Genomic DNA, 17,607 nt, shown 5'->3' with positions numbered 1-17,607 from the left:
CATATGGATATTAGGATTATTTCTTTATATATTACCATTAAAATATGCTCAAGATTACTTTATTATGTAGATTACTTTTTAGCAACACAAACATTTTAACAAAATTCCTGGAATCCATGGGAATGGGATCTTTTCCAAAATTTCCATGTGAATTTCTCATATTAATGGTCTATGATTTTCAGGGTACATATCTTTGATTCTGTCACTTTATGTATAGTGAAAGTTTTGTTAATTTTTCTAGCTACTTGAAGTTAATGTTGAGTAGTTGATGCTCTATATAGTCCTCTTATGTTATTATGGACAATTTATTTGTATAACTCTTTCATTTAGAATGATTTTTGGTACATTTCTTATGTTTTAAGTGTTGTTTTTCCACATTTGTACATATTTTATTTGCATTTTTATTTGTTCTGTGATAACCTTCATTGTTTAGAAGTGTGTTCCCTAATTTACAGATATTTGTGAGTTTTGCTTTGATTACATATTTCACCATGTAGCCTAATAAATATATTTAAAAGAACCCCACTAATGTGGGTTATTTTTTTGGTCAGCTTGACACAAACTGGGATGTTTGGGAAGATGGACCCTCAATTAAGAAAATTCTTCTATCAGATTGGCCTATAGGTAAGTCTATGGTACAATATTCTTGATTCATTAATTGATTCTTTAATGTTTTTGATTTATTAATTGATGATGGAGGTCCAGTCCACTCTGTGTGGTACTTACCCTGGACAGTTAGTCCTGGGAATAATAAGAAAGCAAGTTGGACATGCTATGGAGAGCATGCTGTGGAGAGAAGAATTCCACTTCCTCTGCTCTGGTTCCTGTTTCACTGGTAGAATGTTGCCTTGCTTGAAGTGTTTTTCTTTCAGTGCTTTGAATATATCACCTCCATCTCTCTTTGGACTTCAAAGCTTCTGCTGAGAGATTTAATAGCTTTTTGGAAGCTTCTTTTATTGTAGGGAGTTTGTTTTTCTGTTACTGTTTTCAAGATTGCTTTTGAGACTTATATTTTCAATATAGTATCTTTGAGTATGATTTTGCTTGTGAAAAACTGATTGGCAACTCAGGAACATCCTGTTCCTAGGCATTTATTAAAACACTTTTGTCAGATTTTCTGGTTTCCAAGCATTTGTTCTTTAAACATTCTTTTAGAGTCACATATGTAACAGGCTTTCTTCCCTTACATTTATGACCTTATTCTGAAATCTCCATAGTGTATGTATTAGTTCACTGACTGAACAATGTCCCATGAGTTCTTTATATGTTCTTCATTCCTTTTCAGGTTTTGTATTTTTCTTATCTGATTGGATAATTGTAAACAAACAGACAAACGAAGAAATACCCTTGTCTTTAAGGATGCCAATTCTTCCTTTCTTTTGTTTGATTGATTTTCCTGTTGGAGAATATTGAATTTTTAACCTTAGTCATATTGTAGTTTAGTTATATAATCTGTGTTTATCACTTTTACATTGTTTTTACTTTGTGAAAATTTTAATTTAGTGCAAATATTTCCTTATTTTTGTGCTGTTTTGTTTGGTTTTCATCTCATTGAGTTCCTTGACATCACTTCTTAGAATGTATTTCTATAACATCAGAGATACCCATTTTTTTCAAAGCTAGCCACTAAATAATTATTGTTTTATTTGTTTCTTTGGGCATGTCATGTTTCCTTCATTTCTAATGTTCCTAAAGCTGTTGAGTAGATTCTTGTTTGGGGTGAAATATTTTATCTTCCAGGCTTTGTGGTCTATCTCTGGTGGGAGAGAACTTTTTATATGCATTGATGTGAGGGTGTCCAGTGGGTGGGTTATAGTGGGTTGCAGTCTGCTTGTGAAGAGTGTGTCTGAGCTGTATATGTGGCCCTGCAAGATGAGTTCATAGTCAGTGAAGCTGAAGTGCTTCATACTATGGCAGAGACAAAAATAGTCAGTGACTCTTGGGTCACTTGATAGTGAAAGCTACTGTTGTCACATGTTCTCCCTTTCCCTTGGTATTAAGTCCTATCTAAGGGAAACCTTTTTGTTTCTAAAATAGGCATGACCTGCAGTCATAAGAGGCCGAGCTGAATAGAAGGGTATAGATACTGAAGGCCTGCAGAGCTAACGTCTTGGGTTGAGCAGTCTCTGTTACAGAACCTGGGGCTTAGGGAACAAATACATATATACATATACACATAGGTATGTACATACCTACCTACCTACATTTGTACATATGCACATGCACACACACACACACAGACTAATAACTTGTTCATCTCTCTTTTTCACAGGAATTCTTTTTTTTTTTTTTTTTTGTTTTTGTTTTTCGAGACAGAGTTTCTCTGTGTAGCCCTGGCTGTCCTGGAACTCTCTCTGGAGACCAGGCTGGCCTCGAACTCAGAAATCTACCTGCCTCTGCCTCACAAGTGCTGGGATTAAAGGCATATGTCACCACTGCCCAGCTATTTACAGGAATTCTTATCTGCATTTCATTTTCTACAGAACTGTTTCTAAGAGACTTTTAGTTTGAAGACCAAGATTATGTAGATTAAGCTTTTCTTCCACCACTTCAGCTCCATTCTTTGTACATAATGGATTTATCATTGTCTCTGAGACCCACCTGCATTTTTCTTTCACCTTTGGGCCTTTTCTCCCCTTCTTCTTCAGTGAGCATCCTGTCTCCATCCCATGTTTACCTGAGAGTCATTGAAATTTCATTTCCAAATGCCTTGTTTTCATGCAACTTTCTAGGTCAGTGGTTCTCAACCTTCCTAAGGTTATGACTGTTTGATAGAGTTCCTCATGTTGTGATGATCCCCAACCACAATTTTGTTACTAAATCATAACTGCATTTGTGCTACTATTATGAATCATAATGTAAATATCAGCGTTTTCCAATAGTGGCTCCTGTGAAAGGTCATTTGATCCCCAAAGGGATAGTGACCATTAGGTTGAGAACCACTGTTCCAGATAGGTCTGGGCTACCTTTTCTCCACTTTGTATGCATGTCTTTGCATCAAACTCACAGCAGTGCTAGGATACAGGAATGTTTCCTTGAGCAGACAGAAAATCTGGGAATGCAAGAATTCCATAGGAGGAAACAGATGGTTACATAGAGATGGATAATTTGATGAGAATTTATTTATAGAAAGACCAATTGTAGAGGAAAGAACTATAAGAGATGAAGAGAGAACCTAAGCCCAAAGAAAGTAGCTTTCCTAGTTCTTACAAGAGTAGAAATTAGGCAGACATTTTAAGGACCAAAATTGAGAGACCTACGTAATAAGGCAGATTTCACAAGTCCAGTGATGTCTTGATAGATACACTGTCCCAGGGTGTCTGTTTAGTGAGTAAACTGTGTATCTTAGTTTTTTTTTCTATTGCTATGACAAAATACAACTTGAAAGAAGGTTTCTTTTGGGTTATAGTTTAAGGTTATAGCCCCTCCTGTTGAGGATGTCACAATAGTAGCTTGAGGTAGCCAGTCACATCGCAGCTTTAGTCAAGAATCTGAGAGTGATGAAGACTTATGCTCAGCTTTCTTTCTTATTTTTAACCACGGTCTAGAGTCCTAGCTCAAGGAATGGTGCCACTCACAGTGAGTTGGTCTTCCCACCTTAGTTAACCTAACTAAGATAATCTTGAAGACTTCCCAGAAGTCTTTCTTCTTTCCACGGGAGGCTACTATTAGCAATTTTGTATCTCATCAGTTTGATAATTGAGATTAACCATCACACCAGTACACACATTACTATTCTCTGGCATTATTCTGGAGCTCTTGGTGGCCAAATACAGGTTAGGAAAGACAGCATTTGATTCCTTTAATGAAATACAAGTATGTTAGTGTTTCATGGACAACACAAACTGGAGGAAAGCAAGTGTTTTTACAGGAAAAAAAGAGAAGCAAAATATCCTATGTGGGCAGTGTATGCTTCAAATTTTCCATATATCTGGAGTGTACCTTGTTATGGGCACCATTAAATTTTGATTAATATGTCATAGTGATATAAGACCCAGAGAAATAGTTGATGTTAATCAAGAGAAGGAAGATTAGTTATACATCAATAAAAGATTTGTAATATTTACTATTATAATACTATATTGAATATAAAAAGTGATTCCAGTTGATAGTGCATTTGCATATACCATTATTAGAAGAATAGCAATGGTATTCTCCCATGGAAAGAGAAAGGGCCATTTTTATTAGTAGTCATAGTAACCTTTGTGCTAGAGTTAAAATTTAGCTTGTGTATATGTTGTGTTAGTACTGTGGCAGGTTGTAAAATATTGACAGGTGGTGAATAACAGAAGTCTTTCTTTTAAATGAAAGTAGCCTCATGGGCATTGCCACTATGTGTGCACATGCCATCAGTTTTCCAGTGTAGTAGAATGACTATGGCCCTGTAGTGATGGTGAAACTTCTGCTTCAGTATCCCAACCCTGTTTCGACTTTGCAGTGAGCCCAGACATTGGATATTACCTTTTCCTAGAGTATTAAGAGTAAAATCCTTCAAGCTATAAATGTATCTCAAAAAAAAATTCCAGGAGTATGATTTCAAACGCTACTCAGAAATGAGTTCCCACTACAGATTTTTGTCACAAAATAATCGTGTGTTGATGTTGAGCTGCCTTTATTTGAGGCTTTTAGAGCAGATTAAACTTATATTAAATTAGGTCTTTCTTCTCCCTTGTTGCTGTTTGAATCTAAATCTTTAAACAAGAGTCCATCAACACTACCTCTGAGGCTGCCAGGAAAGGCTCTGTTTCCCCACTGCAGTGACCAGCATTTGATTTTCTGAGCCTCCTACTTTTTCCACTGATGAAAATTTAAGTAGCTTAAATCTTTCCTACAAATTACCAGGTCATTTAAAAATAAATTGGGCTCATTTTAATCTAATTCCTAATGCACAACGGCCTGGGGAGTTATTTTCAGCTCCGTTTGTTGCAGTTTGTAATTATCATGGTCCTTTTAAAGAAAAGAAAAGTAACAGGACCATATTTTATGTGAATTACCAATGATCTTCAGAGCAACTCATGTTTAAGGTGAGTAATGGGGGGGAGGAACGGCAGACTGGGTAATGAGGCAGATAGAGGAAGCCAACAGACAATAGAAACAAATGGGAATCGGACAGAGTTCAGGTGCCAACATTTTACCTTAGCTTGAAGGGAAATAGATTCCTGATCTGCAAGTAATGACAATTAATCTAAATAATTGGAAATACTTCATAATTTTTCAAGCCTGCTGAGCCTTTGATTCCAGGAGTCTAACGTTACTGGCAGAATTTTATTTCTTTTCTCATTCCAAGAGGACAGGACATATATGCTTAATTTCTGAAATGAATGGTGTGATTTAGCTATTGATTAGAGGGGGTTGTTTTGATTCACCAGGCCCAGATTACAAACTCTGAATTGATTTCTTACTCTTCCATGTTCTGTACATTATAACAGCAAGGGAATGACAGGAATCCTTTTCTTGGCTCAAATGGGAACTTCCATTTCCAATATCCTACACAGTGTTGTTAGAGTCACAGGCGTGGAAGCACCTGCAAGGTGTAAATCAAAGGTTGTGGTATCTCAGAAAAGGGAGAGGTGATGTTTTCTTTAGGAAGGGGACTCAGAAATCCTCATGGCAGAGATAATATTTGACAGTGTGTTAGTCACCTTTCTTTTATTGTAGCAAATCCCTGAGATAAATCAATTTCTAGAGAGAATATTTGTTTTGGTTTACAGTTCTGGAGTTTGTGAATAAGACACTGGTTGGAGGGGGTGGAACATCACAGCAGTAATATGTAGCTATGCATGGCTGGGACAGAGAAAAGGGTACTAGCTAGAGACCAGAATTTCACATACTTTCACTGGCATTGGCTGATCTACGTACTGCCTACTAGACCCTAGCTTTCAATATTACCACCCTGGGAACCAAGCATTTTAAATGAAGAGGCAGTTAGACAATATTCTAGGCTCAAACACTTTCAGGAAGGAAGATTGAAGGTTGATTGAATTTATATGAGGTAGACATGAATGCCTTAGATATCTGAGTTAACTAGCTAAAGGAAGGTAAGTAGTACCATTGCAATTTGACAAGAAACTTAATTTTGGCCAGGGGCTAGCAGGCAGTATGCTTATGCAGCAGGTGGGCCAGATGGTAGAACGCTTGACCAAAGTGTTTGAATTTCCTGCTGTGGACAGTTATGATGAGCTTGGGAATCTCTTTAATTCCTTCAAACCTTTCTAAACAAGGGCCGTTCTGTTGTTTTGGCATTTCGGCATTTTAACGGAGGCTTTCAATTTCCCTATTCCCCCAATTTAGAGTGAACAGAAGGAGCACTACTTCTAAAATAATATTGACATATGAGCTAGCATTCTACAAACATGAAAGAGGATAATTAGCAAACATATGTTTGATTCAAATTTAAGTTAAAAACAGTCACACATATTTAAAAGTGTATGTATTTCCCTTTGCCTGACAAACAGCTAATACATTAATTTTACTTATTTAATGTGATGTCTTATATGCTTTATGTAATTCTTCCTGCATACCTGAGATGGTGATGATGACCATAATAATAAAGATAGCCAACATCTTCAATCATAATCTAGGTGCAATGTATGTAATCCATTTGAAATCCTTACCACACTAGGAGCTAGGTGCTGTTATTGTTTCTATTGAGCAGATGAAGAGGCTGAAGCACTGAGAGGTAGGAGAGAGTTCTAAAAGGGGAAATGGCGTGTGAGTGGCAGAGTGAAGATAACCTATAGTTTTGACTTCCAAATCCACATCTGTATCTAGGCTCAGTTTCCTAATGTAATGGAGATTATAATTGAGGCTATGGAAACATACTGTTTCTAAGAAGAAAAGAAACATACATAAAGCTTTCTGGAAATAGTTAACTATGACATCCCTCAAAGTACTTCTAACCAGTATCTAGAAATGAATTACTCATGGCTACAAGAAATAGATTAAAAAGAAAACAAACAAACAAACAAAACAACAAACAAACCTAACTATTGGTCCATTGGAGAATTGGCCAAAACTGGATTAAATGATTCTTTCATAAGATGAGTGCACCAACAGATGTTGATAGTGTTGTAGATGTTGTAGATGGTGGTTGTATCTGACAATTTGGAAAAGCTCCTTTAGTAATAACAAGAGAAAGATTGCCAAAATCATACTTAGGCCTGAAATAAGCAGTGTCTCATTGTGCTCAAGTAAAACCCTGCAGAGATGATTTATTTATTTATTTACTTGTTTGTTTGTTTATTTGGTTGTTGATTGTTTTATTTTTGTATTATTCTCTGACCAGCAACAGTGATTTAAACCTCCCTGAATGTTTCTCCTGTTCAACACTTTTTTTTCTATTGAGATATGCTTCTGAAGATTCATGTACACATTGTCTCACAAGTGAAATGTCCATTTGCCAATCACCAAATGCCAGTAGCTTATGTGTGAATGTCAGCTCTTTGTGAGAGGTCAATGACAGCTAATGGAACTTATTCTTAGGAAGAGTTTTGTCTTAACAGTTTAAATCTGAATTGACTCAAATCCACTTATCTAACAGCCAGGAAGAAGGATGGCTACCTGCTTGATTAATATTTGTAGGAAAGGAAAAGAAAGGTAGGCTTAAGCCCAAATGAACTCTTTATTACATGGAGTATGGCTGACACAAAAGCAGGTGTGTATGTCTCTCTGCTGTAATAATGTACTGCTTTCAAGCCAATGTTCTGTATATTAAAAAGAAAAAAAGGTGACATAAACTATAACAGACCTCACTATTCCTCACCCAGACCTGACAACTGGGAGCATTACACTAATGCTGTCCAGCTTTGAGCAAGCTATCCATGAGAGGAAAATGCACCAACATGGTTGAAACAGGTTTTGAGAAATTTTTTAAATGTTTTTTTAATGTTTTAAAAACTTTGTTTATATTTATTGTTCTCTCTCTCTCTCTCTCTCTCTCTCTCTCTCTCTCTCTCTCTCTCTGTGTGTGTGTGTGTGTGTGTATGAACATGGGTGTGCACACATCACAGTGCAAGTGTGGAAGTCAGAGGACAACTGGGAAGCATTCCTTCCTCCTACCATTACTTTTGGGGCTTGAATTTGAGCAGCCAGCTTGACAGCAAGCACCTTTACACTCTGAGACACTTAGCTGGTCCATAAACATATATATATTACAGGCCTTTCAAAATCATTTGTAACAGGAAATGAAAAATGAGCATGGGTTGTTTCCTTCCAGTTTGTACCTGTGCTAGGAGCAGAGCCTCTGCTCTGGATTCTAACCAACTCAGCCCACACCCCAGTTGCAGCTTGACTCCCCAGGTGTTGGGAGCCAAGTCGTAGCAGAAAGCAGCTATCATCTTTGCAGCCATCTCGAGCCATATACCCTGACAAGAGACTTGTTTTCAACAGCCCACAACAGCTGAGCACACTCTGATTAACATCTTGCTTTTCTCACATATCTTCTTTGCTTCTTAGTGCTCCCAGCTACAAGGCGCACGTAGTATCCATGCTGCAAGGCACATGACAAAGTGTGTCATGTGTGTTCTCCTGCTTGTCCACGAGGGCAAGGCATGTGGTAAAGTGTATAAATACCCAGGATTTCCTTTCAATAAAGAGAGACTTGATCAGACCCTCTGTCTTGTCTCCATTCTTCTAGTCTTTTGACCCTCAATCCCCACTCTTTCTCTTACTAGACCCTGACCCGCAGACCGGAGCAGCATCTCGGGCCGGGACAAAGTGGCCCCGAACGTGAGGTAGCTCAGGCTGTTGCACCCAGGTATTCTGTTTTTTATTTTATTTATTTATTTATTTTTTAAACTTTTTTCCCAATCTGCTTTTATACCATTTTTATTACATGAAAAATTAAGGTCAGTTCTAGGTTGAGGAACTAGCAAAACAATAGATACAAATAGTCAAGGAACAAGCAAGGCAATAAAACACAGTTAAAGAACAAGCAAGGCAATAAACAAAGTCCTGTGATCCCTGTTTCTAAGGGCTTATCAAGATGACCAAAATATCTGAGCCTACTTCCCTGTCCTAGCCCAAAATCATTTTTTTTTCTTTTTTTTTTTTAATTTTTTTATTGGATGTTTTATTTACATTTCATATGTTGTCCCCTTACCCCATCCCCCACCCACCCAGGAACCCCCAATCCCCTCACACCTCCTCCTTCTTCTTTGTGGATGCAACCTCTATCTACCCCCCCACTCCCACCTCCCCACCCTCAAAACTCCCACCCCCTGGGGCGTCCAGCCTTCATGAGGTCAAGGATCTCATCTTCCACCTGTGCCCAGCAGGGCCCTTCACTCTTATATATTCAGCTAAGGCCCTGGATCCCTCCATAAGTGCTCCCAGGCTGGTGGTTTAGACCCTGGGAGCTGTGGTTGGTTGGTATTGTTGCTCTCCTCATGGGGCCACAAATCCTTTCAGCTCCTTCAGTCTTCACTCTAACTCCTCCATTGAGAACCCCATGATCACTTCAATGGCTAGTTGTGAGCATCTGCCTCTGAATATGTCAGACTCTTGAAGACCTCTGAGGAGACATCCATATCAGGCTCTTATCAGCATGCACTTCCTGACTTCCACATCAGCATCTACCTTTGGTGACTGCACATGGGATGGATACTCAGGTGGAAAGGTCTTCAGACGGCCCCTCCTTCAGTTTTTGTCCCTCGCTTTGTCTCCATATTTGCTCCCTTGAGTATTTTGTTGCTCCTTCTAAGAAGGACCGAATCACCCCCACTTGGTCTTCATTCTTTATGGACTTCATGTGGCCTGTGAGTTGCATCTTGGGCATTTTAAGGTTCTGGGCTAATATCCAATAATCAGTGAGTGAATACCATGTGTGTTCTTTTGTGATTGGCTTACCTCACTCAGTATGATAATTTCTAGTTCCATCCACCTACTTCTTTGTTCTAGCCTAAGATTGAGATTCCTGCCTGAAATTATTTCTTTGTTCTAGCCTAATGTCAGATTCCTGCCTGAAGCCCATTTCCTTGTCCTTGGCCAATGTCAGATTTCTGCCAAGTGGTCCCCAATGCTCTCTACATCTCCCTCTTTTTTATTTTTATAAAGAAAACTGAGCCTGTCTTAGGTTTTTCTGACAAGAATGCCTTTCTTTCCCATCGTGGTATATGCATTATCAAAAGCAATGCACTCCTGTCTTAGGTTGGTAAGGGTCTGTGCAGAATCATCCTTGGCTTTCCAGCCTGTTAAGTTAATAACTATGTCTGGAAGCCCATTTTCAGTTTTCAACCATGTACTTTGGCTGCCAACATGTTGATGTTGTTAAAGACAAGCTTTAACACAATGGGCAGGAATAAAAGTATTCCCAGGACAAAAAAAGGCTATATGATCAAGCTATACATGCCATTCTTGAAGCTTGACTAAAATGGAAATACTGAACTCAGGCCATGGATAATTTTATCAGCAGTATATTCATTTTCTTCTACTTCCATTTCTTTTTGCTTAGGCGTCTTGACTGCTGGCGTACTGGGAATACATTGGTCATATGGTTGGAGTCTATATATTATAGAATGGTGGCCAGCATCCCTACCTATGTCCACAAGCACCTCTCTAGTCTGGCCATCAAAACTTTCTCTAGACTAAGCCAAATGATGTCCTTTGTGGAATATACCACTTCCAGCAGAGACATGACTTATCCTTTTAGAAACATTTATTTTAATTCCATCTGACTGAGTAGACAAGTTTAAACACCAGGTAGGATGTAGAGTTGGCAGTATTCAGGGCATAGTCAATAAAGATCTCTTAAAATTTCCTAATACTTGCTGTTAATGTTTCTTTTGCCCTCTTCCCTACTCTGCAGCTGCTCTATTGATATTTCCTACTCTCTAAAATTCTAGGAAAATACCTGACTGGGCAGGTATTTGGATTGTAAAAAAAAAATCTTCTCTATAGGACTTTGTAACTATAAGATTTTTGAGGGCAATTTTCCAGCTGTGTTTTGTTATGTACTAGCACTGCATGCATGCTCAATCATCTGGTATACCAGCATGTTGGGAAGTAAGGTAGACTGTTTCCCTGGCAACATTATAAGGCTAGTACTATACTCAGTTTAACAGTCATGCACAAAACTGTCAGGAGGACTAGTGATGCAAAATATTAAAGCCCAGAATAATGTTGGAAGTATTTATTGCCATATACTAGAAGCAAGGTTGAAACGTCCAAGAGAATTCACAGCATTCATTATATTTCCAGCACCTTTTCATCTATTTCCTAGCATATTTCGGAAAATGCATGGTGTCACAACAGAGTGTGAATCCACAAATAGCAAGGCCTTCCATAGAAAACACTTATTTTCAAAATATTTTCTTAAGTCCATGAACTTAATCATAAACATGGAACACTGAGTTTTTCTAGTGAAATCTGTTTGGGGTATGTGAGATAAATATCAATGAAAGTTGTAAAATATTACCATAACTTTATATTCATGTCAGTCTAAGTTTTTGTGAATTGACCCCAGCAAGGCTTTAAAACTTGAAAAATGTTTGACCCCATGTCTCTCTCTTCTAAGTATAATGCCTTCAGTTGGATTTGGAGTTGAAAGTTTGATACTTTAATTCATTTTAAATGAATATTTGTTGGCAAAGTGGGGCTTACTGAATCCATATTTGGAGAATAACCAGTTTTCAGACAACTTTATTGGTTATATAATTACCATATCATGGTAATATGTTTCTGTGTATCTGATTTACAGTAAGACTATTTGCTTTCAGAGACAAAAGTTGGCTCCCAAGCCCCAATGGGCAGCTACTTTGGTTAAATTCTAGAAGCTTGTTAAGTTTGAAAATAATCTTTTAAGTATGTGAAGATGACCCTTTAGGGGAGAGAAGTTTATGTAAATGTCTTTTCTGGAAAAAGTCATTGTGAAAAGTCAAGAGCCGACAAACTACATGTCAGGGATATAACTACACTTTTTTTTCCTCCAGTGACTCCTTGATTCCTTGGTAAATAACAAATGTAAGATTAGAGACAAGCAAGGTATTGTCTCATTTTCATTGATGATGTTCCTCCTCTGAAATCTTTCTGTCCCGGATTCCCAGAGATGAGGTAATCACTGGCATTGGGCTCTGTCAGTGTTATGTCTATATAAAAAGACATTTGGTTTGGTTTATGAGGTAAAGCACTGATCAGGACACTGCCTTGGCACCATCTAGGTCATGGTGTATGTGATAAATTGGCTAGGGAAGAAAAAAAAAGAAATTAAAGACTTCCTAGAATTCAATGAACATGATGACATAGCATACTCATATTTATAGGACACAATGAAAGCAGTGCTAAGAGGAAAATTCATAGTACTAAGTGCCCTGGTAAAGAAATTGAAAAGAGCCTAAATTAGCAACTTAACAGCACACCTGAAAGCTCTAGAACAAAAAGAAGCAGACACACTCAAGAGAAGTAGATGGTATGAAATAGTCAAACTAAAGTCCAAAATCAACCAAATAGAAACAAGGAGAAAGATACCAAGATTCAACAAAACTGAAAGCTGGTTCTTTGAGTAAATCAACAAGATAGATAAACCCCTGTCCAAACTAGCTAAAGGGCACAGAGACAGTGTCCGAATTAACAAAGTCAGAAATGAAAAGGGAGACATAACAACAGAAACTGAGGATATTAAAAAACATCAGATTCTACTACAAAGCATATACTCAACAAAACTGGAAAATCAAAATGAAATGGGGGATTTTCTAGACAGATATCACATACCAAAGTTAAATCAAGAGCAGGTAAACTATCTGAACAGGGCCATATCACCTAAGGAAATAGTCATTAAAAACCTCCCAATCAAAAAAAGCCCAGGGTCAGATGGCTTGAGTGTAGAATTCTACCAGACCTCTAAAGAAGAGCTAATACCAACACTTCTCAAACTATTCCATAAAATAGAGACAGAAGGACTACTACTTAATTCATTCTATGAAGCCATAATTACTCTGATACCTAAACTACACAAGGACCCAACAAAAAAGAGAACTTCAGACTAATTTCACTTATGAATATTTATACAAAAATACTCAATAAAAATTCTTGCTTTATCTATTTCTTTCTTTTGTCCTCTCATTCTACCTTGGGTGGGCTTAGTGCCCAGCACATCATGTGGGATTTAGGAAGAGAGATGAAATAAGGAGAAGTACTACTCGCTCATTAAACTCAGCCTTGTATCTTTACCACTCTTAGAGAATGTGTCATATAGTAGGAATATAAACATTAGGTGAGTACGTGAACTAATGAATGAATCTATACTATTGATGAACTGAAGGGGTCCAACTGGAGGGAGAATGGCTGATTAGGTAACTTTTCTAACAGTATAGCAATGAGACAGAGGCATATGCTAGCAGAGAGCAACTAGAATGCAGTTGCTAGCTGCAGAAATGAGAGGCAGGGATTGGTGAATAGATGTGTGTAGTGGTTTCAACAAGAATGGTCTATATAGGCCCGATCAGCGGTTCCTAGTTATTCATGGGGGCGAGGAGGACTGCAACCTGAAAGAAGAATGGGCGAGAGAGGGAAAGGACTCAAGCAAACATTTGCTTGTCAAGAGTCATGTATTTGAACATGAAATGCTTTTTTATAGTATGCTTTACAAGGGGAGGGGGTAAGAGGGGCCAGGTTGTGGAAAAGAACAGAATCTTCTTGGCCTGTGCCTTGAAACATGTCATGGTCTATACGGTACACTGCCTTGAATTATGACCTGCTATTCTTCAGAAGATATGGTACACTGCTTTGAGTCTATCTGCAGCTGCCAGGCAGGATCTTGCAGTTGCCAAGCTCCAGGGGACATTGTGCAGGTGGGGAAATGTAGGGGGTGAGGGTAAGGGTGAGGGTCCTGGCTTCTGGCATATAGGCTCATATATTTGAACACTTAATTGCAGCAGAATTATTTAATAGGATTAGAAGAATTAGGAGATGTGATCTTGTGGTAGGAATTGTGTCACATTGCCCATTGTTTCATTTTTTTCTCTGCCTGTGGACCAAGATGTAGCTCTCACCTATTCCTCCAGCACCATGCCTGCCATGCCTGCTGCAATGCTCCTTGATGTGATGTTAATGTCCTAAAGCCCTGAAACTATAAGCAAGCCCCCTATTAAATGCTTTCTTTTATAAGATTTGCCTTGATCTTGATGTCTCTTTACAGTAACAGAGCAATGACTCAGACATGAGAAGCAGTAATAATTAGTGAATAGGTATGGAAACAAAGCAGATGGAAGAACAAAGGAATAATAAATAAATGAGCTTGGAGGGTTGGGGTGCTCCATTTGACATGCATGTGAATTTCTTAAATGAGACCCCATTTGTGCTTAGGTGTGTGGTGGTGCTGCTTAGATGTTGGGTTCTCTGAAGAGTAGAATTGTTTGAAGTCAAGAAACTGTATTAGTATACAGTGAATTTAAACTTATGGTATGCATGACAATACCAGGTACTTATGCTCCAGAAAGAATTCATAGAAGCATAAATCACATTAGTATAAATTGGACATGTGTACAAAATGGATTACACAAATGCTAACTTTTCAGAGCTAAATGGAGTGACAGTAAGTTGAGATACTCTAATGTGGCATTAAATCCCAATAGTGTTATATCTTATGCATGCTGACATGCAAGATAAACAAGTATTTAAAAGCAAATATTTCATAAGTATTAAACCTATGTGGAAATTTGGCTATGTTGCTTACAAACCAAGTGACATTGGGCAGTTCAAGTTTCCTATGCTTCAGTTTTCTTCCTTCCTTCCTTCCTTCCTTCCTTCCTTCCTTCCTTCCTTCCTTCCTTCCTTTCTTCCTTCCTCCCTCCCTCCCTCCCCTCCCTCTCTCTCTCTTTCTATTTTTCTTTCTTTCTTTCTCTTCCCCTCTTCCTTCCTTCCCTTTTTCCTCCCTGCCTTTCTCCTTCCCTCTCTCCCTTTCTCCATCCTTCCCTCCTTCCCTCCTTCCCTCCATCTCTTGCTTCATCCTTTTTAATATATACTAATCATGCATATTAATGAGGTTCAGAGTTCTAGTTTTATATATGCATCAATCATAATCATATTAAATCTAACCACTTCATTTCTATCCCATCTTTATAAACTTCCCAATATTTAGTACTCCCTAGATTACTTCCAGACAAACTTTTGTTTTGATATCATATCTAAGAGCTAATCGGTCATACTTTTATTTCTGACTTTGCTTTATTTCTCTTACTATAATGCCCTCCAGTTCATCCATTTTGCAACATATGATGGGAGCATAGTTCTCTTATGGCTGGACAATATTCCATTGTACATATGTGCTACATCTTATTCATCCATTTGTCTATTGATCAGTATCTAGGCTGGCCCTATATTTTAGCTATTGTAAATAGTGCTACAGTTAACATGGATGTGCAAGTGTCTTGCTGATAACTGATTTAATTGATTTTGGTTATATGTGCAGAAGTCAGTGATTGGATAATATTGCAGTTCTATCTTCACTCTTTTCACGAGGATTCTCTTTATAATGGCTGTACCAATTCACATTTACATCAATCGTGTCTCAGGGATCTTTTTCTCTACATTCTTGCTAATATTTTTTATTGTAATTTATTTACTAACAATATCTAATCATTATTTTGATTTGCATTTCCTAATATGCTCTTCAGTTTTATTACTTATAATGTCAGGATGGTAATACATCAAACATAATGAGACACCGACAATGATTGTCTGGATTACTATGAGGAAATTATCAGAATGTTGTAGAGATTGGTTGATATCATGCCTCTTGGTTTGAAAGAATCATTGGGTTAGATGACACTACTTGTCTACTGGACTTGATATCTTTGTGTTTTAGTTACTTTTTATTGCTATGATTAAACGTCATGACTGGGAGCTGGAGAGATGGCTCAGCAGTTATGATCACTTGCTGTTCTTTCAAAAGACCCAGGTTCAATCCGCAGCACTGACATGGTGGTTCATGACCATTCAAAATACCAGTTCCAGGGGAATTCAGTAACCTCTTCTGGCATTTGCATGTGCCAGGGACACATCTTACACAGGTATACATGTAGTCAAAAGGTACATGCAGATAAAATAAAAATAAATCTGTAAACAGTATCCAAATGACTTATGAAAGAAATGAGTTGTCTTAGGGTTATTGTTGCTGTGATGAAACAACATGTCCAAACACAAGGTGGGGAGAAAAGGATTTATTTGTATTATACTTCTACATGACTATTTATCACTAAAGAAAGTCAGGATTGGGACTCAAAACAAGTCAGGTCAGGAGCCTGAACACAGGAGCTAATGTAGAGGCCATGGGGAAATGCTGGTTCCTGGTTTGCTTCCCCATGGCATCTTCAGCCTACATTTTATAGAATCCATGACTATCTGTTTTTGGGTTTCCTTGCCCACAATGGGATAGAGCTTCCCCAAATCAGTCACTAATTAAGAAAATGTCCTATAGCCTTGCCTACAGCCAGATATGATTGAAATATTTTCTCCACTGAGGCTTCCTCCACTCCAGTGACTCTAGAATGTGCATAAAACTAGCCAGCACCATTGACTACCTGACCATTTGAAACACAAACAAATCACCATTAAGCCACAAAATTTCCATTCTTATTCATGCCCAATATCTCACATCAATAGGAATATCACAATATAAAATGTTCCAAAATTTAAAAGTCTCACGGTCTTTAAAAATTCAAACATCTAAAAATTCAGTCTCTTTAAAATAGCCAGTCTTTTAAAAATCCAAAGTCTTTTAAAATTCAAAGTCTCTCAACTGTGGACTCCTGTCAAATCAAAAATAAATTAAACACTTTCTTACTTCAAGAGGAAAGATCCAAGGCACAGACCCAATCTGAATAAATCAAAACCAAAATTCTAATAGTGAAATAATTCAACGTGCAATTATCTGGGATACACTTCCAATCCAATCTTCTGGGCTTCTTCAAAGGGTTTGGGGGTACTTCTCCAGCTTTCCCTGCAGTACACTTAGTTTGTCTTCTAGACTTAGGCAAGCTCCATTCCGCTACTGCTGCTATCCTTGGTAGTCATCCTACTTTACTGGCTATCCTTGAAGTTCTGGAGTCTTTTGCTGCAAGCAAATTACACTTTTACCATTAGCCTCTCCTGGGCTCTCTTTATGGGACCAAGCCTCAACTTCTTTGCATGACCCTTTTAATATTGGACCTTCAAGTGCTACTTCTGCTGCACTTTCTTCAATGGGAAATCCTGGCCTCTCACAGTGTCAAGTCTCAGCTGCTCCCTATGAACCTTTCATGCCTTCAAAACCAATACCACCCGGGTGAACCTTAAACTACCAAGTTCACTGCCAGAGCCAGGTATAGGCTATGCCACCTCTGGTACACAAGTTTCTCCATGTGGACTCTGAGGAAATACTTTCCTGAAATTTTTACTTTAGTAATGCTGGTCTCTTAATCACCACTAATCTCAGCTCCAGCTGACCAGCATTTAATATTCCTTACAAAGTAAAGGTGTCAGTTTGTTGGTTCTTGTTAATCACAATTGTGTCTTAAGACCCAGCTGACAAGAGCCACAGATTCTTAACTCAAAGTAGGAAATGATCCTGATAGACACCCTAAGGGACTCTCAAACTTCTCTCTGAAACTTCACAAACCAGGACTCCATCTTCTG

Source organism: Grammomys surdaster, unplaced genomic scaffold, assembly GCF_004785775.1.
Source record: "Grammomys surdaster isolate TR1022 unplaced genomic scaffold, NIH_TR_1.0 125685, whole genome shotgun sequence".
Lineage (NCBI taxonomy): Eukaryota > Metazoa > Chordata > Mammalia > Rodentia > Muridae > Grammomys > Grammomys surdaster.
This window is presented reverse-complemented; position numbering follows the sequence as displayed.